This window comes from Corvus hawaiiensis, chromosome 5 (genome assembly GCF_020740725.1).
Source record: "Corvus hawaiiensis isolate bCorHaw1 chromosome 5, bCorHaw1.pri.cur, whole genome shotgun sequence".
Taxonomy (NCBI): domain Eukaryota; kingdom Metazoa; phylum Chordata; class Aves; order Passeriformes; family Corvidae; genus Corvus; species Corvus hawaiiensis.
Genome location: NC_063217.1, coordinates 5,053,469 through 5,077,376, shown reverse-complemented (window position 1 = coordinate 5,077,376; position 23,908 = coordinate 5,053,469). Strand labels below are relative to the sequence as shown.

Below are 23,908 nucleotides of genomic sequence, written 5' to 3'. Positions count from 1 at the left end.
TTTTTTTTTTTTTTTAAGGTGTTTGCCTCTGACAGAGACACCATTGCCTCTGAAATTCTCACATTTTGTTCTGGATATTTCCTGTACTGGTAAAAAGCAGAGAACAGCTACACAATAATGATATTCATATTATAAAGCACAAGAGATTGTCCTGCAATAAAATTCTATGGAGTATAAGCCATCCTCCTTTTCCCAGACATCTTCGATCTTCCAGAATTTCCAGGTCGCCAAATTTAATTATGGCCCTGCAGTTGTTCACTTTGAATGAGCACAAAATAAACCACGACAATTTACCCTTGTCTGTCTAGAGAAGAACTGTGTCAGTATTTTGCAGTGTAATTGCTTTATGGAACAACAGCATAATCACCCTTTATCTACTCAACAAACTCTTTAGAAGTGCTCACTGTACTCTGTTTTTCAATAACTGCCAGAACCTAATCAGAACTCCAATTGCCACATCTATATTCGAAAAGTCCTGCTAGCAAAGCTTTGCCATCTCATAGCATGACAAAGTCACACCACCAGCTGACTATCGGGCCAGGAAAATGTCTTTTAGGCACAGTTGTGCTTTCAGAAAACTTCTATAAAATTACCTTGGGCTATTGAAGCAGGAAGTGCAAAAATTTGGCAGAAAACACACACACACACACACAAGAAAAAAAAAAAAAAAGAAGCAAGAAAATAAACGAAAATTCCAGAACTGTCTGCAGCTGTGGTGCAAGTAAAACCAATCAGGACTTCGTTTTTAACCCATGAACCAAAAAGCATGAAACAATTCACATTTACATGCTTCAGTCTGCCCTCCCCCCTCCCAAAACTAGATGACCATATCCAAATTCCTGTTATGACAAGTTTTTAGTATTTGCTGCCACTCACACCCTTCACAAATGTTGTCTGCTAGTTTCTACTGGCCATAAATCAGATGTAAACTGAGAACTGAACAGTCTGGACAATCATCTGTTGTTCCCTGAGCCACGCTTTATTTACCAGTATAGGTATATTTAGTGACTATATTTGTAATACATGTATTTTGAAAATAGCCTGACCAAATTATCTGTGGGGATTAGGAATCTATTCTGGAGATAATACTTGCAGGTAGCTATCTTATCGTCCTTAAATAGTCTCAGTAAATGTTTATTTAGGATTAAACTGTACCTATTTTTTTTTTTTAATGGTCAATACAATTTATAGCCAGTTTGCTTTGTCATTCTCTACTGTTATTATTTCTGTTTGTTACTCAGAGTATCACAGAGGTCGAAGACACCCAGATTCCTACTCTCATTTTTGTATCAGAGAATTTGTGGTAGCACCACTGATGCATTTTGACCCCAAGCAAGGAGGTTTATGTCTAACTTTGACTCGGAAAAAAAAAAAGGGGGGGAAACAATAGAAAAAAAAAAGGAACAACTAGCTGACTAATTAATTTTTAATTGAACTAATTTGCATGGAGTTGTGCTTGTGGTAGTTCAGAAAACAGTCACCTCTGATTAATATTTATCACAAAATTAGAAACACTAACAAGCTTTTTTGGTATAGCCCATTAATCTAAATAGTTTCTTCTAAGTCAAGCCTGTTTTACACAGACATTTTAATTTACGGGTCCTACTTGGACCACTGTTCACATTTAGCAAAATTTAGCTACAAAATTTAGCTAACTGATATTCCCAGAAGAATGTCACAGCTTTTCATCCTCTGCCTAGATGATTAGCTTTGGTCAGCTGCCATACACCCACCCAGCCTCACCCCCCTTCTTCAGACATTGTTAATTAGGAAAACAGTTTCTCATTTCTTGACCTTTGTGTCATAATTTGTGTTATTTGTCTGTGCCACAGATATCTAAGAGATTTTAAAACTTTTTCCTGGGAGAAAACTCCCCCATATTCTAACATGAACTACTATCTATTTTGTATAAATAAATCATCTAGCATTAGTTTTTCATCATGTGTTCTTTTGGGGAGGAAAAGTTCCTGCTGTTCCTTTCCAAGGGCTCAGGAGAGGAAAATGTGGAACCAACATGAGAACAATTGAAGCAGAAAGAAAGGAATAGCTAACAGGCATATGAAGAATACATGAAATACGTGAAAACCTGTTTCTTAGGTTTAAAGTTAATCTGCAGGTATATAGAGGGGTTTTTTGCCTCATATTTTATGCTGATTGCTAAAGATATGTGTGTCTTAGGGCTTTGAGGAGTTCATACTTCTCTCTTGCACTTTGAAAGCAAATGATGAGAAATAAGTGAGCAGTGAGTGGAAGATGTGCAAGACAAAGATGACAGAAAGCTTTAGATGTGCATTGTCAAGACAAATGTCATTATATTGCCAAGAATATGCAAAACATTGGCTAAGAAGAGCTAATTTGAGTGACATAATCACTGTGTTCTATTTTTCCCACCTGGACAAGAAACTTTCTTGACTGCTCTGCTACTGCTTGCTCTGTTATTATTGATACGTGATTTTAATAAGCATTAAAATTCATGCCAACACCTTTAAATAATGACAAATATTACAAAAATATCTTCAGGCTCTGCATAAGACAAGTTAACATAGATATTAGTGGATAGGTCTTGAGCCAGTGTGGATCAATGTACCTTACTTGGAGTCAAAGCAATTATGTGTAATTACACAACCTGAGCTCATAATTCTTTCTTTTCCCCTTGAGGGATGGATTTTTTTCAAATATCTAAAAATGGATGGGAACATCTTGTCTCACTATAAATATTCAAGGAAAGCCAGGTACCTGATATACACAGATATCTTTGCTAGGAGGTTCTTTGATGGTACAAGCTAGAGAGATCTGTTTGAATATCTGTATTTTCTGGGAAGTAATGGGATTCTCTCACTTCTTGTCTTACTCATACAAACCAGACCTTATTGCAAATAACTTTTGGGGGCTAAGATGCACATATATGCAGAAACAATCTCTGAAACCTTGAAATTTCTTCAGCTACAAGTAAAACACACGGCTTTTTTCTTGTCTCCAAATACAAATCTAGAGTTCCCATTGATATTCTTGGCAGTGGCTACATATATCTTGATGTAAGAAATCGGTGGATTTCAGTCAAACTAATTACAAAGAGTGCTGTTTACATAGCAATGTATTTCCCCAGTAACATGGTATTAAGAGTGGAAACCAAAATGCTGCACACTTATGGGCCAGCTATGCTGACTCCATAAATAAATAATTGTGCAGCCAAATTTCTTGGCCACTCTGTATATATTATACTGAACATCTTTCCAAGTATAATTAATAAATAATGAGATTTTTAACTGTGGATTATCTTTCCTGTATTTGCTGTGTCTCATTCTAAAAAGCAAATAAAGCAAATAAAAAGCAACCACAACAGCAACAAATGGTAACTATTTTTAAATTTAAACTGCTGTCTTTTCTTTAGAAATAAGAATCTGAGTAACACTGTGGTTTCAGATGGCAGTAAAATTGTTTGTTTTGTAAGTTTTGTTTATTTTTATCATAGCATATTAGATCTCTTGCTCTAATACTGTGGACACAGAATGCTAAATAGATGTGTTGATGATTAAATGACATCTGGAATATTTCCAGGACATCTGTTACATGATTTAGGTATGCTAATTCCTGGGAGTTATGGTGTAAAGTTTTTAATCACATTGAAAATGGGATTGTCCTTGACTACTAATACATAAAGAAATAAAAGTAAGTTATATGGCACTGAAAGTAATTTTCTCTCTACAGCATATCAGGTTAAACTGTTAATACCATCATCAGCCTGAGGTACTTCATGTATTTCAGAGACTTAAGTCATACCAATAGCTCCTCATTTCCCATCCTAAATTGTGACAAAGCTTGTCCTGGAGACTGGTACCTCCAAGAATCTCAAGACAGATGGCACCAGCTATTATATCACCCCATGCAAACAGGATTGTGCTGCAAAATGATGATTAATTAGATTAGGAAAAATCAATGAGGCGTATTTTTATCATCTTCCCCAGCTCAGAGTTCTTACTGACTAACATGAGTGAGTTTACTCCTGGTGAGTTTGATTTGTGTTGGGCTTATTATAATTTTCTTTGAAAAGCTTTGTTGTTCAGGGGTTTGGGGTTTTTTTTTTTTCATCTGAATAGGGCGCATGAATGTTATTTGTCTCTTTTAAAATGCATTTACAATTTGTAAGAACTCAAAACTTTAATTGGACAACAATCCAGTCTATATTGGTTGGTTGTTAGGCCTTTTCATCACCTGAATCTTCACTTGCTCATTGTTTGTCTAGTACAATGATTCACAGGACATCTTAGCATGACAGAAATCTTGAAATTTCTTGAGTGTTTATAAAAAATTGCTGGTTTTTAATGGTTGTACTTGATGTAACAGAAACTGGTAGTGTGGAATATACACAGTTTGCGTGGTTTCACTTTTGTAAAAGGTACAGGGTTTGTTCTAATTAAAAATAATCTGTCTTTTCAATGTAATTTTGTCTACCTCTTAAAGTAGCTACATGATCTTCACTGTGTTTCTGTCATTATATATCAAATAATTAAAAAACCATGATATTACTAGAAGGTAAATCTTTTTCTTAAAGTGGAGATAGAGATGTAGACAAGAAATAATTGAAGTTACCAACATTTTTAAAAAGGATAAATGACACAGGTAATTATTTTCTTGGTACTCTGATACTGATCTTGGACAAAATAATGGAGCAGAAGACAAGGGGTTCAATTAATATGAAAAGTAAAGAAAGGTCAAATAATTAACATTAATCAACATTGAAGAAAAGGTCACCAAGCTGACTTAATATCTTGGCTAACAAGACAAAAAAATCTGGCTTATGAAGAAAATGGCACTGGTGGAATAGACTGCAATTGAACATTTAACTTTGTAATATATATATATATATATATATATATATATAAATACAAATTTTAAAAAAAATCTAGAAAATTGATTACCCCTCACATTTCATAAGGCAAGTGTGAAAGGGGGTTGATATTTGTCCACAGAGAGTTGATATTTGTTTCCAAATATACCAGTTCTTGCCCGTGTGTTGTATCAACCTCTTACGGGGTTGTTAGCTATTGTTACAGGATAAGTACCTTAATAAAATTAATTCTAAAATAATTAAGGATCATTTCAAACCCCCAGATAAAAATGAACTCCCAGTAATCAAATGGGTTTGGTTTTACAAAAAATGGCCAATTGAGAAGAGAGACATGAACTCTGCTTCTACTGACAAGAAATTTTCTAGAATGCTGGTTTCCAATTGTCATTCAACAGCTGAAAAAAATACTGAAAAACTGAGATAACACAGAGAAGAGCCTTGAGAATAAATGGAATTGTTGGAGAACACAGCAAAAAACCACAGGTAGTTCCATACATTTAAATTATGAAAAGAAAGAATGAAGAGTTGCAGAAACACAGTCTCAAAGAACTGAAGTGGAAATGTGGAACAGGATAATAAAAGACTTTAAGACTCTGTGTCTATTTGGTAACTGGAAACCCAAATCTGATTCATGGATCACTTCCACCTTTTCTCTGGAGGAGGAGAAAATGGCAATGCCAGCAGTAAATTTAATCCATTCAACTAAATAAGTTTTCCTGAATCTGCACAAAGCTTGGTTGGGATCTGCTGTTATACCTGTGTCCCAGAGAAGAGGAATGTGGGAGGAGAGGACAATGTGGGAGGACAGGACATCTGGGGGTTGTGCACACATCACTTCATGGGGATGTATTAGGTCTTTCCAGCCACAGCAAGGTGAGAACCTGCACTCAATAACTGCCAGATACTCAAGCAAAAACCAGTGTAATTTTCAAGCCAACAGAAGTTTTAACCAAATAAGCCTCACCTGTGAAGATCACATCGGCAAATGTTTCCCAGGATACCCCATCCAGGGTGATCACAGAGATTTTTTTGAAATTAAACCTCCAGAGTGATTCCTTTAAAGGATTGACACTGATTATCTGTGGCAGGGATTACATTCCCAGCCAGGGTAATCAACTTCTCACTGCACTGTGGTTGCACATCGTTAGTTAACGATACCCACCATTGCCTTCATCTGTCTTGCTCAAACACTGGAGACAAGAGGCATTTCTCTTGCTGGATCCCATTGTCTTTCCTTCATTGCTAAGCTTGTAAGTGACTCTCATGTGTTCAATTAAGTTCTCATTTACTTCTCTTTAGCTCCTCTGACACCTTTTGCCAAAAGAGTGAGGTGTTTCCTGCTGAGATTATTAATATAACAAATGGACACCTAATAAGACAGGCTGCCTTTAAATCCACAACGCCATTGCCTTGAGGTAGTTCAAGAAGCCGTGCTTTTATCAGAAACCCAGGCTTAAGGCTCCAGGGCCATCATTATCTTTTCAGGCCTGAGCAGTAGCGTCTGCCTTTATTTCCTTTTCTGGGTGACAGTTCTGAAGGGCTGACATTAATCGCCAGCAATCTCATGATGGCATGTAATTGCATTTATAAAAAAATATTCATCCTGGGGGCAGCTGCCAGTGCTGGAACACTGGATATCAATCCAATTAAATCCTAGCATGGAGATAATTGTTTGTCACTCACTCCAAGGAAGAGAGTGACATTAATGCTATGTCCCACAAGTGACCTTTTCATCATTTGGCCTTCGTCAACTAATTAAAAGGGTTATGAGCATATCCCACATCAATCACGTTGATTCCATAGACTGAGCTAAATACAGAGACTCTAGTGGAAGTAAGAATGAAAACTTTTTTCCCAAACTTCGCTTTTCTGGATGATACTGCTGATATTATTAACAAAAGTACCTTATGCTGATTTAATTGTTGCAACATAGAAGGAAGCAGTTGAAAATCAAAATAGAGACATGGATTCCTCTCTGAAGAAAAGTGGCTTCAGGAAGAAACATTAAGAAAATATATGAAAACTTTCAAGGTCTGTTATAAGTTCCTAACCCTTTCTCTACTTCAATTCAGATACAAATGGGAGTCATACATAGAAGGGGGAAAAAACTACAGGCCTGTATCTGTGAGTTGGGGCCAGTTGAGTTGTTCTTTCAGCTCAAGTGATGTACTGATCACAAAGCAATGGACAAGTGACAAAATCACTCTCTCTATAAAGGCATTTGATCACCAGCTCATATTCTATTTCTTTAATTAGTAAAGGGCATCCATGACTGGTGCATGCAGAACTGGAATCCCACCTTTGTGTACATGGGTGAAGTCATTTACATGACATTGTCTTAGTGCTGTAACAAGATAGTTTTCGAAATCCTTTTGCTATAATTATAGGTTCTTTAATTAGCAAAGAATACTGCAATTAGTGCCTTTGCACATTCCAGACATCATTACTGCTACATTACCCGTGCACTTCACTTGCTTCAATGGTTTTGAATTAAGTACAGTTCACATTCAAGGTTCCTCTTTTAACTTTTAAAATTCTCCATTATCTAGATTAATATTATGACCTAGATTGTATCCTTCTCATTATTCCCTCCAGATCACGTTCCCTAGACTGTTACTGTAGGTCTTTTTACTTCTTGTTGTGATTAATATATTGTCTTTTTTTAGCAGCAAATTATCAATCTTTTTTTTTATCCAAACATATTTATGCCTTGTCCCAACTTAATTTGAATTTACTATTAAATTGCAGTCATTTATGACTGTTTCTAACTTTGCAATTTAATTTAAACTTTCAATTATTTCTGCTGAACTTCAGGGATGTTTTTAATTTTTACAAAGGAGTGAAAAATCTCTTTTCAGTACACATGGTAAAGTCTCCAGAAGATATATTTTTTTTAATTATTATTGCAAAAATCTATTTCTGCCTAAATTTATCCCACATATTTTTTGTGAATAATTTGAAGTATGAAGTTTATTTTTGGTGTTCTTCTAGCAAAGATTGTGTCTTTGTCTTTCAGCAGGTGGCTTATCTGTCCAACCCTTATCTGCCATTTTTCACAGGCTTTTTATTTAAAAGCTCTATCATCATGTTTTCATAATGTAAGGATCAAAGCTGCCTTGAGACAAGCTGAGTCCAAGGAAGGCCTGATCCAAAGCCATGCGAGTGAAAGGATCCTTGCATTTTGTTCTGTTATTCCAATGATTTGGGAAGGATGAGAATGACCCCAGAATTCAAAACAATCTGTCTTTGTTGACACCAGGCCTGCAGTTGCCATTTGGAACGGCACTCACCTGACCAAAAGGCATAAAACACACACATTTACATTTGAACTTGCCCCTCAAGGGTGTCCCCTTTGAAAAGAGGGATACAGGAATTTCTGGAGTGCTCTTATCAACCTCTGGTTTGGGGAAGGAGGATTTGCACCCTCTTTCCCTTCATTCACTTTAAGCAGAGCATAAGCTGTACTCATTTAGATCCATGCCTAATTTAGGTCTTATTTGGTCTAATTTGCATTCTTATTTCAAGATCTCATAGTTCTGGCCCAAGAAGCCACCATTGCTGTTAATTTTTTTGCAGGAATTTTTCCCATGAATAATTTGAATATTCAGATAATTTAAAGGTGATTCTCCCCATTCAGGGAAGATCATATTTGAAAAATATTCCTGTTACAAAGTTGAGTGTGTGCACTTATTAATCCTGTTATCTTAAATATTGAACTTACATGGTGAGAGAAGGTCCTGCTTCAATAAATTTGTAGACCATATGGAGAAGCAATACAGAAAAAGAATATTCTTTTAATATAATAGATCAATACAGAAAGAGAAGAAATTCCAGTACCAGCATTACATAGAAAGATTCTGCAAGAGGCACATTTTGAAACAGACCTCTAGGAGCTTTTTCCTGGGGTTTAAGGATACCAGTCACCCCTTTTTCATCCTGCTTCAAAAATTTGGACCAAAATTAGATTTATTCTTTTTATCTTCATCCTGTCTTATATGAAAAAGCATCTATTGGAGAGCATTTGTCATTTTAAACCACTATTTTATGCTAGTGAAAGAAGAGACACAGATCACCATTAAAAAACAAAGCCTTGACAACATCAGCAATATCCATCTTGTTGCAGCAGCATTTTGGAACACAGCTATTCATTTCTTTCCCCTTCATTAAAATATTTTATCATGTTAATTATCATTATGACAATTTTAATATTAGAACTAATTTTACTACCTGCAAAATGAAGTCCTTTAAGGATTGTCTTCCTCAGCCGTTAGTCCTTCTGAAGTTGCTCAAATAAAACTACGTTCAAAATAACTTTAAAATAAAAAAAAATTCTGTTCACTGATACCTAAAATTTAAATTAGTAAATAAATCATAATCTTTCAGTAACTCTGCTGCAATGAACTAATCAGTAGATGCTTTCTCAAGCCCTATATACATACCCTAAAGTCAGAGAGACTCTGTGCTTTGCATTCAGTGAAATTCACTGCAATAAACCAACATTTTTCTGATAAGAATCACATCATTGTTGCACTGCATGGTGTAAGTCTCTCTGGGTGCACATGAAGGGCCAGATAGAAGAAATTCAAATGGAAGACATGTACCTATGGCCTTTAAAAACATCTTATGCCTATTAATATGTAGTGATGTCATTGTTTGGGGGTTTTCCCTATGGTGAAAAATGCCAAATTTCACAACATAACTTTTGACTCCCAGTCATGTTCCATGTTTCCATGTTTTGAAATTATCCAGGAGAGGCCAGGAGAAATGAGGGAACATTTTTCTTCTGATTGTCTGAGCAAAAATAATCTCCCTAAATAGGCGCTTGTAGCATGCTCAGCATTTCTTTGGGGAAGAAAACAAAGATCTTTAATAAACAGTAGGAACCACTTTCAGGGAATTAAATCCATCTCACAATAATGGTTTTAAGATCAACATATTTAATGTCCAAGTGAAATAGGAAAAAGAAAAGAAACAAAGTGGGAAGCATGTGGGGAGGGAGATAAAGGAAATTTGAGAGTGGGTGAGGAGGGGAAGCTGAAGTGTACAATTCAGCTGTTGGTTTTGATAACTGCCTTTAATTGGGGACAGAGGTAAATGGTTCTCTTCCTCTACTGTGGATAAAAAAAAAAAAATATTTGCAAAATGTAAGATTCCAGTTTAGAGATTTTTTCCCACAGCAGAACCCTGCGATGAAGTTAGCACAGCTCTCACAGGCAGCATTTCCCAAAAATTGGCAATAAAACTTGTCTGCCCCACCCTAACCCAAGAATATGTGCTACAGTCATTCAAAAAAGATGTATTGTTGATGGTTGATATGTAATGGCTGAAATCACATTTAAGCTGCATATCCCAGGGATTTAGCAAAATTCAGGGTGTGGGAGTTTTGGAGACATCTTCTTTAGAACAAAGATTTAAATGCAAAAAAATACTGTATATGAGCAGAGACAGTCCAGTCCCACCTCAGGTCACACAATCTAACTTTCAATATTTTTCTGTAAAGTCCTTAAGGTGAGTTACTGAATTTCAGTCTACAAGAACTATTTGTTCCTGCTGAACAAATAACCTGTAATGCTACTGAAGCATGAGACAACAGAAGTCTTTTCTGGATGAATTTATGAATCAAATATATCTACTTGGAAGCTTTAAGATAAAAGAAACTTGAAACAGAAATATGAATCCTAGGCCTTGGTAATAGAGAAAAAAAAATTACAGTCCTCTGTGACAGCGGCTGATAACAAAAGACAGATCCATACTCTGCAGTTATTCATTAGAGCTCTTGGGTGCAGTGCGTTCTTTTGCTTTTAGACAGAGAAAGGTTTGCTAGTATAAGATGAAAGAGACTTGTAACTCTTCTGCACAGTGTGCATATTGATTTTGTGTGCTTTGGGTGCAGGACTGGCTTTTATACTCTGCTTCAGGCCACGATACTTTTCTGCACCCCACCACCTTCCTGGAGGACACAGGCTGGTTCAGATGGTCCCCCAAGAAGACCCATCATGTTAACAGGCATGAAAAATCCTGGTGAGACACACAGGCTCTTTATTCTTCAGATTTTGTTTCATATGTGTCTGACCTGTGGATAGCTTTACACTCATAAAGCTTGCTGCAACACATTTTGTGTGTTTGTACATTACTGTTACATAGGTCTCCTCACAGAGAATATAAGCATTCCTTCTCATCCCTTTCATGTGTGCTTGTAAGGACAAGAAATTACGCTGACTGAGTTTCCAGAAGGGTAAATGTGTACATGATGGATGCAGTTCCACTTCCAGATTAAGACGTTCAAAAGTAGGTGTTGAAATGTTTATGATTTCAGTGTCTAAACTCTCATTCCAGCCCATTTCCATTTCTCAGTACAGACAGTTATGTCTGTGAAGGGCTCAGATGGTCAGATGGAATCATCCACATGGTGTAAAATGCTTCCCTAAATTCCCCAGCACTGACTGGATGGCCTCTCCTGTGCTTGGATACACAGTTCACAACCAGGCACCTACAAGGAGGCATCAACATTCAGAAGCTTTCATCTATAGTTGAATCCCACTAAATTAGTAGCAAAGGACATGGATACATCACATGGGGCAGAGCTTTGAAGAAATACTAACATTAATTACTTAACTATCTCATAGTAATTCCACTATTCAGCCCAGATAATTCATCATTCTAGGTAGACATCTTCAATGCTATGTTGCGGTGAGCCATGACCAGCCAAATCAAGTGGACCAAAAGGTCCATTGGTTTGATGCTTCCACAGCCCAAAATCCTTCAGCATTCAAAAAGCTGTGAAAAATATATAAATCCGTACCTTGCCATTGGCCACAGCCCTCCCCTCCCCTTATTTCTCATATTTGCTTGCCTTTCCAGAGAGTTTTATGTTCTTCGGTTGTTAATTGGTCCTTGTTACTCCTCCCTGCCTACTCCTTCCCCCATTTGCTATAATTCCTTCTCCCTGCCTCGGTAACACTCCCTGGCTGATGTTCCATTGGTTGCTGCGTGTTTTCCACGCCCATATTGTGGAGGTACAAGACCCCCTGCAAGCCACGCTTCTTCGGCTTTCTCCGTGCATTTTTCCTCTGTGCAATAAACCCTCTCCCCCCATGAAGGAGTCCCTCCTTTTTTTTCCTACATCCTTCTCTCACCTTTGCCACCGGTGGGCAAGGTGAACCCAACCTGAAGCTTCGCCTGTCCTCCCACGCCGCAATCGGTTTCGGTCCCTCTCCACTCGGAACAGGCAGAAGATTGCCCGGTGCCTGGGACAGCGTGGTAGCCAGAGGGCACCGCGGCAATGCTAGAGCTGAAAAATCTCCTTTTTTTCAAGGGGCATCCCAATAGAAGAATGATCTCCTAGCTTTTAATGCATGTAAAGTATCATTGGCATAAAAAGTTGTGAAGTCATGGCTATTGTTAGGCATGTGCCTCATCTTGGCTGACTTTTCCCAAGGATATCTAGATCATGAAGAAGACTGAAAGAGAAGCGAGCATTATACATTATTCAAGGTTAGTTAAAGTACAGACTTGATTGCTTTGACATTCCAAAAACATTTTATTCCAACCCCCTACTAACACATAAAAGACAAGCAAAATCCTCTGTTTGAAATGAAAAGGTCAAGGAAGAGTTAATTTTTTCTGTACTCTGCAGAGTTTTTCGTGCATGTCCCAGACAGATACCTGTTCATGTTATCAAGGTCTTTATATTATATCTGTGATTTCTGCAAAACTAATCTCATCCACAGTTCCATATCTTCAAAACACTGCTCAAATCAAGGAGGTGTTTTTGCACCTATAGAGATAAATTAGCACTCCTTTTGATTAATTAATCTGAACTATTTCCACATCTACCTCAAGACTGTGTTAATTGTGCACAGAATGCCTCCTCAACAGTATTGCTTGTAAAAGGAGCCTTGGATAACAAACTCAGATGTAGGTATTTATATAATCAAGATAAATATCTGCTCAGATGAATCTCTGTCCATCAACAGAACCCTAACTCCTCCTCATATTTTGCACCTACCTGTAGGGAGAAATCTGGATCAGTGTTAACAAGCAAATGATGGGCACTCCTAGGATGCATCCCAGAGATTTCCATCTGTCCCAGAGTTTTGTGATCAGGGTACCTCCAGTCCACACCTGAAGCAGTATCTTCCCTATCCCCAATTACTTGATATCTGCTGCTTCAGGGGCAGCTCTGAGCTCTCTGGCTTATAGGAACAACAATTGCAAGTTGACCTCTTCCATAATTTCCAGTATTCTCATTTATCCCATATATCTTAGACTGAATTTAGAATACCTCAAGGAGAGGTCACAAGGCAGGTGACGGATCCTCAGAATCGTATATGTGCCCTTCCAGTTGTAGGCCAGGTCAGAGCGAGTTCTCTCTTTCTGAATTATTAATTCCTTTAAATAATTAGCAGACATGCCACTCAATTATCCTTGATTTCCACATCCTATTTAAAGGTCACAAGGTTTTAGAGTCATCCTTAATTTGGCATAAAAATTATCTGTCCTTCTCAGCTCTGGCTTTACATCCCTGCAATCTGAAAAGCACAAAATTAACTTTGACAGCATTAACTCTTTAGTACAGTGGAGTGTGCATCCTTTCTCTGCTTTCACTCTTGGCCAAAGACATTGTTCAATTATTTAAATTTAAAGAAAATTAGATTTCTGCAGCTGTTTTAAATAAACTATGCCTCTTCTCACAGATCATATTTCAATATTTATACTTATTGAATGTATTAGGACAAAAATGATGTCAGAAATTGTAATACAGCAAAAAATCCTGCTATACTGAATTCTCTCCTCCTTTATCCTTGTGAGAGTTATTCAACAATAGAAGATAACCTGATTTTATTTTATTTATTGTGTCCTTTGGGTCACAGAGAAATGTGATTTCTCACAGACCAACTGAGCTTTCAATATGCAGAATAAAAAGCTGAATATTCTTAGCTATGCCCCATGACTGATTGTTGTCCTTTCTTCTTTTCTCTAGGTGATGCCAAATTAAATTGCCTTCAGTAAAAACATATAAAATATAATTAACCTTAGCAACCCAGTTATCCTCAGAGTCCTTTATTTCACCGAGTACAAAGTGGAGAGAAACATTTCTTCTGTACACTTACTAAAAATTCAGTGACAAAACACAGAGTTATCCAAATTTTGCTGTACCATAGGTAACAATACTGAGCTATTTTCAAACGTGTAGCAGTGGTGTGAAATGAGAAGCTTTTGTGAGTTTGGGTTGTTAGTTCAGTCAGTATTTTCAGTCAGTATTTCCTTATGAATTGATTTTGTGGCTTGAAAAAACCTCAACAATTAGATTGAGTTGTAGCTCTGTCACTGATTGTGTTGGAGATCCTGTGCACATCCCTTTTCCTGTGTGTTTGTCACTCCACCACTCTCCTGTTTTACTGGAGTGCAGGGAAGATTAGGCAGAAATTTGATATATAAATTATTGCATGATTTTCTGACATACACAACATACCAACAGTCTGGCATCTCTAGAAATGGATCCTACCAGTCCCCAAAACTGCTGGTCACGAGGAGAGAGTGGCTGATTGTCAGAGTAATCAATAGCTGGCTGCAAGGAGCTGTGTGGTTGCCTGCTCTCTGTTATAAGGAAAGATGAAGAAACTGATTTGGAAATCCTTGGACTGTGTTTTAAAGCTGAGTGCCAGTTATTACCAGATATCCTTCTTCCATTTGGCAGTTTCAGTAAAACCTCGGGAAGCAAATCCTCTACCCTCAGTCTTAGAAACCCATAAGCTTAACACTGAGATGTTGCCTTAGGACTAGACAAAAAACCTAAAGATCCTTATTTTGGGTTGTTGTTGCTGTCATGTTTTAAACTATCACTACAGCAAACTATTGATTAAAATACTGAATTTATTTACAGGATCTGCAAATAGCAGTTGTGAGAATGCACCATTTATTTACACCAAATTAACTGAGTGAATTTCCATTGGACTGAAGTTCCATCAAATACCTGAATAACACTAAATGTAGATGGTTGCAGAGAGCCACAGGTGAGTCTAAACATCTCAGGAGATCATAATGTCACCACTGGATACCACAGAACTCACTTACTGCAGCTGAAGCTTAATTGTTATTATGGTTGAGTTTCATGTATTAAGGCAAAGACCAGCTTTCCCGAACTCTTTTGATCACCACATTGTCATGAGCTCATCTGAGTTATCTTTGTCATTCATTTTGAATCTGGAATAAGTAAAATTCATTTATTTTCATAACATTTCTTTCATACCTGATTGTTCTTCATTTGTCTTTTCTATTGCCATTGAAGAGACAAAAAAAAAAATCACATGTGATGGACAGTTCATCACTCAACTGGGCGGGCTGTGGACACCTTCTTTAATGATACCAGGGGTACTCCAAAATAATTCTAAAGTTCCTGGAGAGGGTGAAGGACAGAGAATAAGTCCTGTGTTTCCTGCAGAAACTCCATTCCTCTGTAAATAATAAATAATTTCCAACTGGGTGTTTCCAAAATTATCTCTTACTCTCTACCTAAAATGATATACAAGGGATTCAATCAACTGCTGCGTCCATAAAACTTAGATAGTTATCACTCAGAAACACAAAGCCCAGAGCTGCAATCAAATCTTCCCTCTGCCAGGCTCTGTGTAAATAAGCAGATGTGGAAGGCACATCACAGAAAGCACAGATGAAAAACCAGACACAATCTCTGTGCCTCCTTTATGGGGATAATCCAGAAAGATCAGCACACTCCCGAAAGCAGCTGCATGTGATCATGTTTATTCTCCACAGCACACAGAGGGGTCCACACTGTCCTATCACGAGCCCAAGATGAGCATCTTTCAGGTCATATCCAGCCTTTCAACAGGCAGCATGACAGCCTTTCTCGGGAGGCTATGGAGATCCACAGGCAAAGAACAAAATACAACAAAATAAACCCCAAATCACGCAGCACTTTGCTCCTTGGCTGTAAGACTTGAGTCCTCTGAGTTTCACAACTTCACGTGTTTGGGAAGTTTGAACTCCTGCCTGAGCTGGTGGCCTTGCTCTGATCATGGTGCAGATGCAGAAGTAAAGAAATTCATTTGCTGTCTCCTGGACACCAAAGGCAGCAACAACACACGGGCCATGCTTGCAAATTCCCTTTCCTTGTTTCATCTGTTGGCAAATGCCCCTGATCTAATACCCCTATCATCAAATTTTATATTTCATTACCCAAAGTGAATTCACAACTGTGACTCAAGGAGCAAAAAATTCAGAACAAGCCTGTCAATCGTGTGTTTTCAATCCAGGTTAGAAGGAAGGAATCACTGTGATAACTAAAGGCAGGAAATATCTGTGCACAGCACTGCTCTCATCATCCTCTGTCAGAACTTGCTTTGATTTGTTTTCATATTCTGTTATGAATAAGTGCTATACATTGACTATTATATGTGTCTGGTTTGATTTTGAGACTGTTTCCTTCTGTTAGATGAGAAGGGGCCTGACTGGAGTGTGTGGACATAGTTTAGTAATTTAATAAAAATATTTTCTATGCATGTATTAATGAGCACTTCTAAATACCAGTACTACTTTATGTATTAATCAACAATTTTGAAGATCAATAAGGGGGTTTTTATTTGGTTTGCCTTTTTTAAGAGAAACCTGTGTAATAAATGCTGAGCCACTGCAAAACTTTGAAACGCAAATGTAAATCCAACAAAATACACACTGGTAAACTCAAAAGGAAAAAAATCAAACTTAGGAAGGGGTGAGCAAGCTAGAATTGCTATTTCAAAGAAATGGATACTGTAGTACTATATATTAACTCTATTTTGGAGTGTATTGCGGCATCATAACACCCCAATTATCTGGAAGAAGGGATGCACTGATACACATCTTTTTATAGCAGCAAGTCCTAGAACACTATGAACTCATATTGCAGGATGTTTTCTCAGCTGTCTGATTATTCTGTTTTATGAACCAGCTTTATTTGAAGGATGCTTTCTGCACTCAGTTTCACTGTGGCTTAGGCTCTGAGAAATTTCCATTACATTGGGCATCCTGGGATTTATTGAATAGAAATTGCTGCAGAGAGAAGGACTTTGGCTTCTCTCTAAAGCTGGGACTAGTAAGGTGAACCCCTCACTTCCATAAAGCCTGAGGCTGTATCCACTGCTGATTGCTCTTTTTATTTCTGAGTTATAAATGCTACATAGCAGCTTGAGCATCATTGTGGTTACCACAGCGCGCACACAGAGAACGAAGTGACATTCTGCTCTTTGAGTCACAGTTCTTGCAAGTACATGTCAGACCCAAAGACAGCTTTATTGAGACACAGCCACTCTCAGGAGTGCAGCAGTGATGGTAATTTCTATAAACTGATGGGGGATTAGTTTAGTAAGCATTTATTTTGTCCATCCCTCAAATATTACAACTTTTCCTCTTGGCTTACCTTAAGTAAAACATGACATATGCATCAATAAATTGGATGCCACAGTCTTCTGAAAATGAGCTCGATAACACATGCATCACATGCTCTTCTAATTACTTCTGCCTTTGCAGTAAAATCTGCAGGACAAGTTCAGTCTTTAGATTCCAGTTAAAACTGGAACTACTCATCAGCACTGGTAATATTATTATTAATACTAGTACTATTTATTAAGTTTGCAACAAAGCAAAAAGTGACAGAAATTGAGGATCTGAGAATCCACTAAACCACATTATCAAAATCAGTAGCATTTCCAGTGGACTTCTCTGCTTTTCAGATCAGGGTGTATGTCCAGGCCCTATACTTAGTTTTCAATGACATCTGACACAGAAGTAAAAATTGAGGGATTTGATCTTCTAGTGCTGGATATGTAGATTCAGTTTTACCCATATTAAAGAAGCCTGCCAATAAATAAATAGTTTTAAAAATGTTCTGAAATTACAGTATCATAGAATCAATTAGGTTGGAAATAACCAAACATCTCTGTTTCAACTACTGATATGTCCAATCTTTTCTTAAACACCTTCGGGGTCAGTCACTCCACAATCTCCAGATAATTACTTCAGATTAGCTTCAACTGAGTCACATTTCAAAATATTTTTTTTTCTTGAAAAATGGCTTCATTTCAAATTATGAGAAACAGTTACTTTAAAGCTTCCTAATGCACTAGTTTTATTTTGTTTGTTTCAGTTCTATTTTCTAACTACCAGCAATGTATGATCAGTGGAAATTAGAAGACTCCAGTAACATCAGTAAAAATGCTGGTAAGTAAAAGAAGTCAGCCTGATAGTTGCACATGATAGCAAGCCCTTCAACTTTTCTATTTAGGCTTGAAAAATTGCAGTTTGATGTTCTGAAAATTTTTTCCTCCTGATTTTCCTCCTTCCACCTGCTGTAAAATGTAAACAAACCAAAACACGGGTGCTCTTTTGAGATGAGTATTTACAACCATGTGAACACCAAGCTTCAGTGTATCACAAGTGTGGCATCATTTATTCAGAAATGCTTTGAAAAATTGTATTCTCCAGATTTTCTGCATAAACAAGAAGGATCTGCTCATTTTAAAAGTGAGATGATTCCTATGAAGCACAAGCCATGCTCCTGAACTGTCAATTCAAGGGATTCATTTAGAGCCAAGAAACTTTAAGGCTGTCTACTTGACAGGAAGCATATTTTATAATCTTTCACTTCTCCCATTGTGTAGGAAGCAATTCTACACTGGTAGTTTAACTTCCATCTACAAAGAACAATTGTTCTCTTCATGAAGTCTGTACTGTTTTCACTTCAGTAATACACTGCAGAAATTATTAATGGCAGAAGTTACAGGAAGAATGGTATTCTTATAGCAAACACTGCCAGTTAAATGCAGACAAATATTGGTTTAAAGGTATATAATTCCTAACATCTGGGAGGGGGTTTTTTTTGGTTGGTTGGTTTGGTTTTGTTGCTTCCTTGTTCCATTTCCCGCTTCTCTTTTCTGACATGCAAATATCTTAAAAATCTCTTCCATGTAGCTGGCCAGATCTACATAACAACATTCAACCAAAAAATACATATCAAATCTGTATTTGTTGCAGTATTTCTGAAAGAAAATTACTAAAACCGTATTTCAGGACTTGCCATTAGTGGTAGGAGGTGGTAGTAGAAGAAGGATTAAATATAAATTTTACATGATTCATAGGGTTACATGCTAAGAAATTCCAAGACCAATGTAGAAACAGTGCTGGGAAATCCCAGGCTTCCTTATTCCAGAAAAATATACTTCTGAAGGAGATTTTAAGTGAAATCATATTTTCTCAGCCTCTGCTGTTCTGAACCAGGGTGTCTTTCCAGGGCTCGGCTACTTTCTAGGAATTAGGCACTATTTTGGCAACTCCAGTTGCTTTGAATCCTTTTGTAATTCACAGTGTTGTTCTACATGTTCCTAGGCAGGCTCCCCCATGACTGAGTTGCTTCTCAAAGAGTGGACAATATTTTTATCACATCCTCCTTCAGCCACTTATAGGCAGATTCAGTGTCTTGCTCCAAAAAATAGGATGAGTTATGTATTTAATAGATGAGAGTTTAAACCTGTGATTCCTATTTTCACACAAATATTTTACCCCTGCGTTCAAGTTAACAAAAACAGCAGTGAATTGAAGATGCTCTGAGGGCTGGAGCATCTCTGCTATGAAGAAAGGCTGAGACAGTTGGAGTTCAGCCTGGATAAGAGAAGGCTCCAGAGAGACCTTCCAGCTCCTTCCAGTGCCTAAAGGGACTCCAAGAGAGCTGGAGAGGGACTTTAACAAGGGCCTGGAGTGACAGGACAAGGGGGAACGGCTTCACACTTAACATCTAGATGTTAGTAGAAATCTTTAAGGCAAGATGAATTTCATTGGAATTAAAAGCAGTTTAAAATATGGTAACACATTTCAGTAAAAAATAAATAAATTAAAAAATAAATAAATTTGTCTTCTTTCTGTTACTTTGAGGGCTCTGTGAAAACTAAGAACTGAGAATATAAGAAATGCAAGTACAGGTACTAGTAATTTACAAAAATAATAATAATTTTTTAAAAAGCTGATTTAAAATGTTTGAAAGTAAGAAATTTGAAATTATGTACATGAAAGTAAGGCAATGCTAAAAAGAATCAGTGCAAACTTAAGAGGACCACATCATACAAATAAAAGGTAAATGAACACAGCCAAAAGAAAATCAGTCTATGGATCTATCAAAACAAATAAAGGACAGCAAGAATAGATAAGAGATTCCTTTTAGCAGAGGATTTTGTCAATTACAGAACTAACCAGCCACGGCTGAATAACATCCATGCTTGGATGAAAGATCACTATCACAAATCAAGCTCTATAGAGCAGCCACAAATAACTGTGTTCTCAGTTCAGCAGTTATTTTACATGAGCTGAGCTCATCCCTCCGTTCTCCTCGTAGCCCCCAGGCAAACTCACTGTTTATGAGGCACAGAGGTGGGACTGCACTTTTCCCATTGGGTCCCACCCCACTTTTTTTAACTTACATTCCTTTTTCTGAAAGAATTAGTTGATGAAATGATTACATTAGAGTCCTGTTTCTGTGTTTATTTCCTACTTGCTCTGTTTATGTGTTTCCAAATTAGATTATAAATTGCAGGTTAGGACTTCCCACCACATATGTGGGAGTACTTTCTGCTAAACTACTTTACTGCAAAGAAAAGGCCCTGGAGGCATTGTCTTCATAGGTGTTGAGTTTTGAGATACTTAAAAGTCCTGGAGTACTTAAAAGTTATGGAGACCCTCTGAGGCAAAAGGAGGTTCCCTGCAAACTCACTGTTGGGTTGTGAAGCTCTGGAATTAGTACAGAGTTCTCCTGAGAGCTGTGGTGCTTTTTATTTAACACCTCCCTCTCTGAACCTGATGAAAACATGTGAAATGCATTAACCCATTTTTAACTAAAATACTTGACCATGAATGTATTTTACATCTAATGAAACTGCAGAGATACAGCTCTTCAGGACACCGATTGATACCTGTGTGAAAACCTTGCCTTAATTTACAGTTTTCAAAAGAGCAGTTTTGGTCCTGTCAATATGAGGCGAAGATGCCACCAGTGTCCATTCTCCTCCTGCAGTTTTTTCTACTGGCTTCTCTGCATTCAGACACTGAATTATCCACCTTCCTGCAAGATCACATGCTCTATTCCTGCCACAATCAATATCCATGTTTAGGATAACACTATGCTAAGAAATATTAGATTTTGGAAAGACCTGCCTGGAAGTTGAGGAATGCCAACACGAAAGCATCAGAGGAATTTCCACAGAGTACTAAACTGAAATGTATGGGCAAGAGTAGGCAGGTATTTAATCTAGGCTGCAAAGCATTTATAATTAATTGCTAAGTAAGCCCATTGAGGGCATGAGTCAACTTCATTTTGATCCAATTGTAATCTCCTGAGAATATGACTGACACTAAAAAAGTCTGCTTTTGTGAGTCCAGGCACAATCATAAGATAGGGGCTAATGTTGATGATACAGTTAGTCTGACAGGTTGAAAAAACTTTAGTTAATTATGATCTTAAAATCCCCAGAGAAAACTTCTAAATGTCTTACTCTATGTTTTCCCAGGGAATACTGGGATGTATTCCTTCGTTAATTTTTTCTTACTTGTGCAAGGATTTTTTCCCCACTAGTTCTATTAAATGACCTGTCAGAGGGAGTAATGAGATGAGTATTTAGTGATTAGCTTGCTCACTTTGCAGTGTGACCTAAACTGTGGTTTGAGTTTTAATTGCATCACCACACAAAGACTTAAATTATTGGTCACTTAAAAAAAAAAAAAAGAGAGAGGATAAAAACACACATGTGAGATTAAAGTAATCAAAAAACATCAGTAATCAAAGACATAGCCTTTGAAGGATTTGGGTGAGAGATGTTGCCACACAAACAATAGTTCCAGAAATGTCTCAGCTATGAAGAGAATATACTCTACCCCAGACAAAAACAACACAAGAGATAATAAAACCTACAAATCTGAGTAGTATCCACTGCATTTAATTTTGGGCATCTGGCATGTGGACCTTTATCTCTGAAATACTGGTTTAGGTTGCATTTCTAAACAATGGAAAAAAGAATGGCTTTTAATACTTTCTAACATGAACAAATAAAACTTGTTATAAAACTCCCACTGTCTTTTCTTCACTGGCTGCAAACAACAACTTGAGAAGCAGCTGAGATGTCGTTCTGAGTATCTGAAACAGAAAGAAAGATATCCAGTGAGGAATTTTTAAATAAGGTTAAGGTCCACCAGAGGATATATTACCTACTGCCATCCCCTACTTTTGCTTTCTTTGAGGACTTTTAGAACATGACCAATAGTCTTGACGTGTCAGAAAGAGTGAATATCCCCTGGAAAAAGAAACAACCTCTCCCAATCTGACACCACTGAACACATGGTAAAAGTCTGCACCACTTAGCTCTACTGCTGGCAGCAAAAGCTTTGGTTCTGTGTCTTGCTCTCACCTTGCAGCTGTGCAGCCAGGAAAGCCACGAAGATAAAAAATTGAGTCAATCAAGGACTGTGTTATCAATTTGCTGTTTAACTGACTTGATCCCATTCTCAGCACTGTTAAAATTCAGATGTGTACATTTTATCTATTAAATATAGGTGCCAGGTATCGCATTTTTCTCACCTCGTAGAAAACATAGGGTTTGTTCAATATCTGACCAGTTTCCTGTATTTACCATGGATCACCGTACCTTTTCTTATTATGCTGAGAACCAGGTGCAGAACAGGCAATGTGTTTATATGTTGGTGTATATACATGAATTTTTGTATTTACAATGTCAATAATGATTCATTCTCCTGAAATCACAAGTGCTCTTAGCAGTGGTCTACTGAGATTCATCACAATATGTCACACAGCAAGAAAATGCTCATTAAAACAGCAAGAGAAAATACTAATCTTGACTCCTAGTGGCAAGTATTTTGGAGAGAGTATCATTGTTTTGGCCAAAAACAAATCAGTAGTAAAGACACAATCTGTTCTCATCCTGCAATCCAGGCAAAATGAAACTGCTGAAGATCTTTATTCTTCAGTTATCAATGACATTTGGGAAGATTTGGGCTATACTAATGTTTTCTTTTTGTTCTATTTCTATCACCTAAATCCTTAAACTTGCAAATTACTTTATATGTAGCAAACACATAATCTAAGAAATTAATCAACTTTTGATTTTCCAAACACATGAACCAAGACATTCAAATTTAGCTTGCATTGTAGCAAAAGATTCATTGCAGAGCTGAAGAAAAGGAAAAATAATCCCTTCTGGTCTTACTGCTTTACATCATGCCACTGCATTTCTTTTAGTGCTGTTCACCTTCCACCTGCCAGTGTGCCAGAGTCTTCCACATGAGGAGTTTTTTATGTGGTGTAACTTAACAATTGGAGTTTTTCCTGAAAAATCTAGGAAACACAGAGATTTGATGATTATCATAGCGTGGTTTGTGTGCATTACATTGATGTCAGCTATCACTAGAACACATGGAGCAGCTTTCACTGGAATTTGTCTTCCTTCAAGGCACAAGCAGAGGATCACCACAGTATGGCATTTCCTTGTTCCATATTCCACTGCAAAGAAAATCCTGGCTTTATTTAGGTGCTGTGGGCAAAAGAGATATAAAATAGATGCAATTAAGTAAATAATTACAACAGCTTGTAAGAAAATTTGTAGAACGTGTACTCCTAGTTGGCTGGCAGAACTGTATGGGAAACTGGGGAAAGAAATTTGCCAAAGCCTGAGGTGCCTCTAGAAGAACAAGTTGCTCTCAAAAACCAAGGTTTGAAGATTCTCAGAGGAATAAATCAGCCTATATTTTATTTTTGCTTTTTGTCTCATGGAAAAAAGAGCAACTCCATTTTAGTAAGACAAGAATCATTAACCCTTTTTAGCAATGAAAACAAAATGGATGTAAGGAATCATCAATTTGAATTTGGCTTCCTTAATCTGTGTCAAACACTGCCTTCAAAACTGGCTGTCTTGACTAATTTGGTTTTCCTGGAGACTCTGGAAATAGATGCCCGTAAGAAAAGATGCTCAAAACTCTCGAAATGAAGTCAAACTGACCTAGAAAAAA

At 37.3% G+C, this 23,908-nt stretch overlaps 1 long non-coding RNA gene across 1 annotated transcript in view; it reads left to right on the top strand.

Annotated features, from left to right (window-relative positions):
- The first annotated feature begins 3,975 nt into the window (after nt 1-3,975).
- LOC125326508 overlaps nt 3,976-23,908 on the top strand; it is a 46,511-nt gene continuing 26,578 nt past the window's right edge. The window contains exons 1-4 of the long non-coding RNA XR_007203869.1: nt 3,976-4,006; nt 10,743-10,870; nt 14,736-14,865; nt 17,994-18,067. This is a non-coding gene — a long non-coding RNA (uncharacterized LOC125326508). The remainder of the gene's footprint in view (nt 4,007-10,742; nt 10,871-14,735; nt 14,866-17,993; nt 18,068-23,908) is intronic.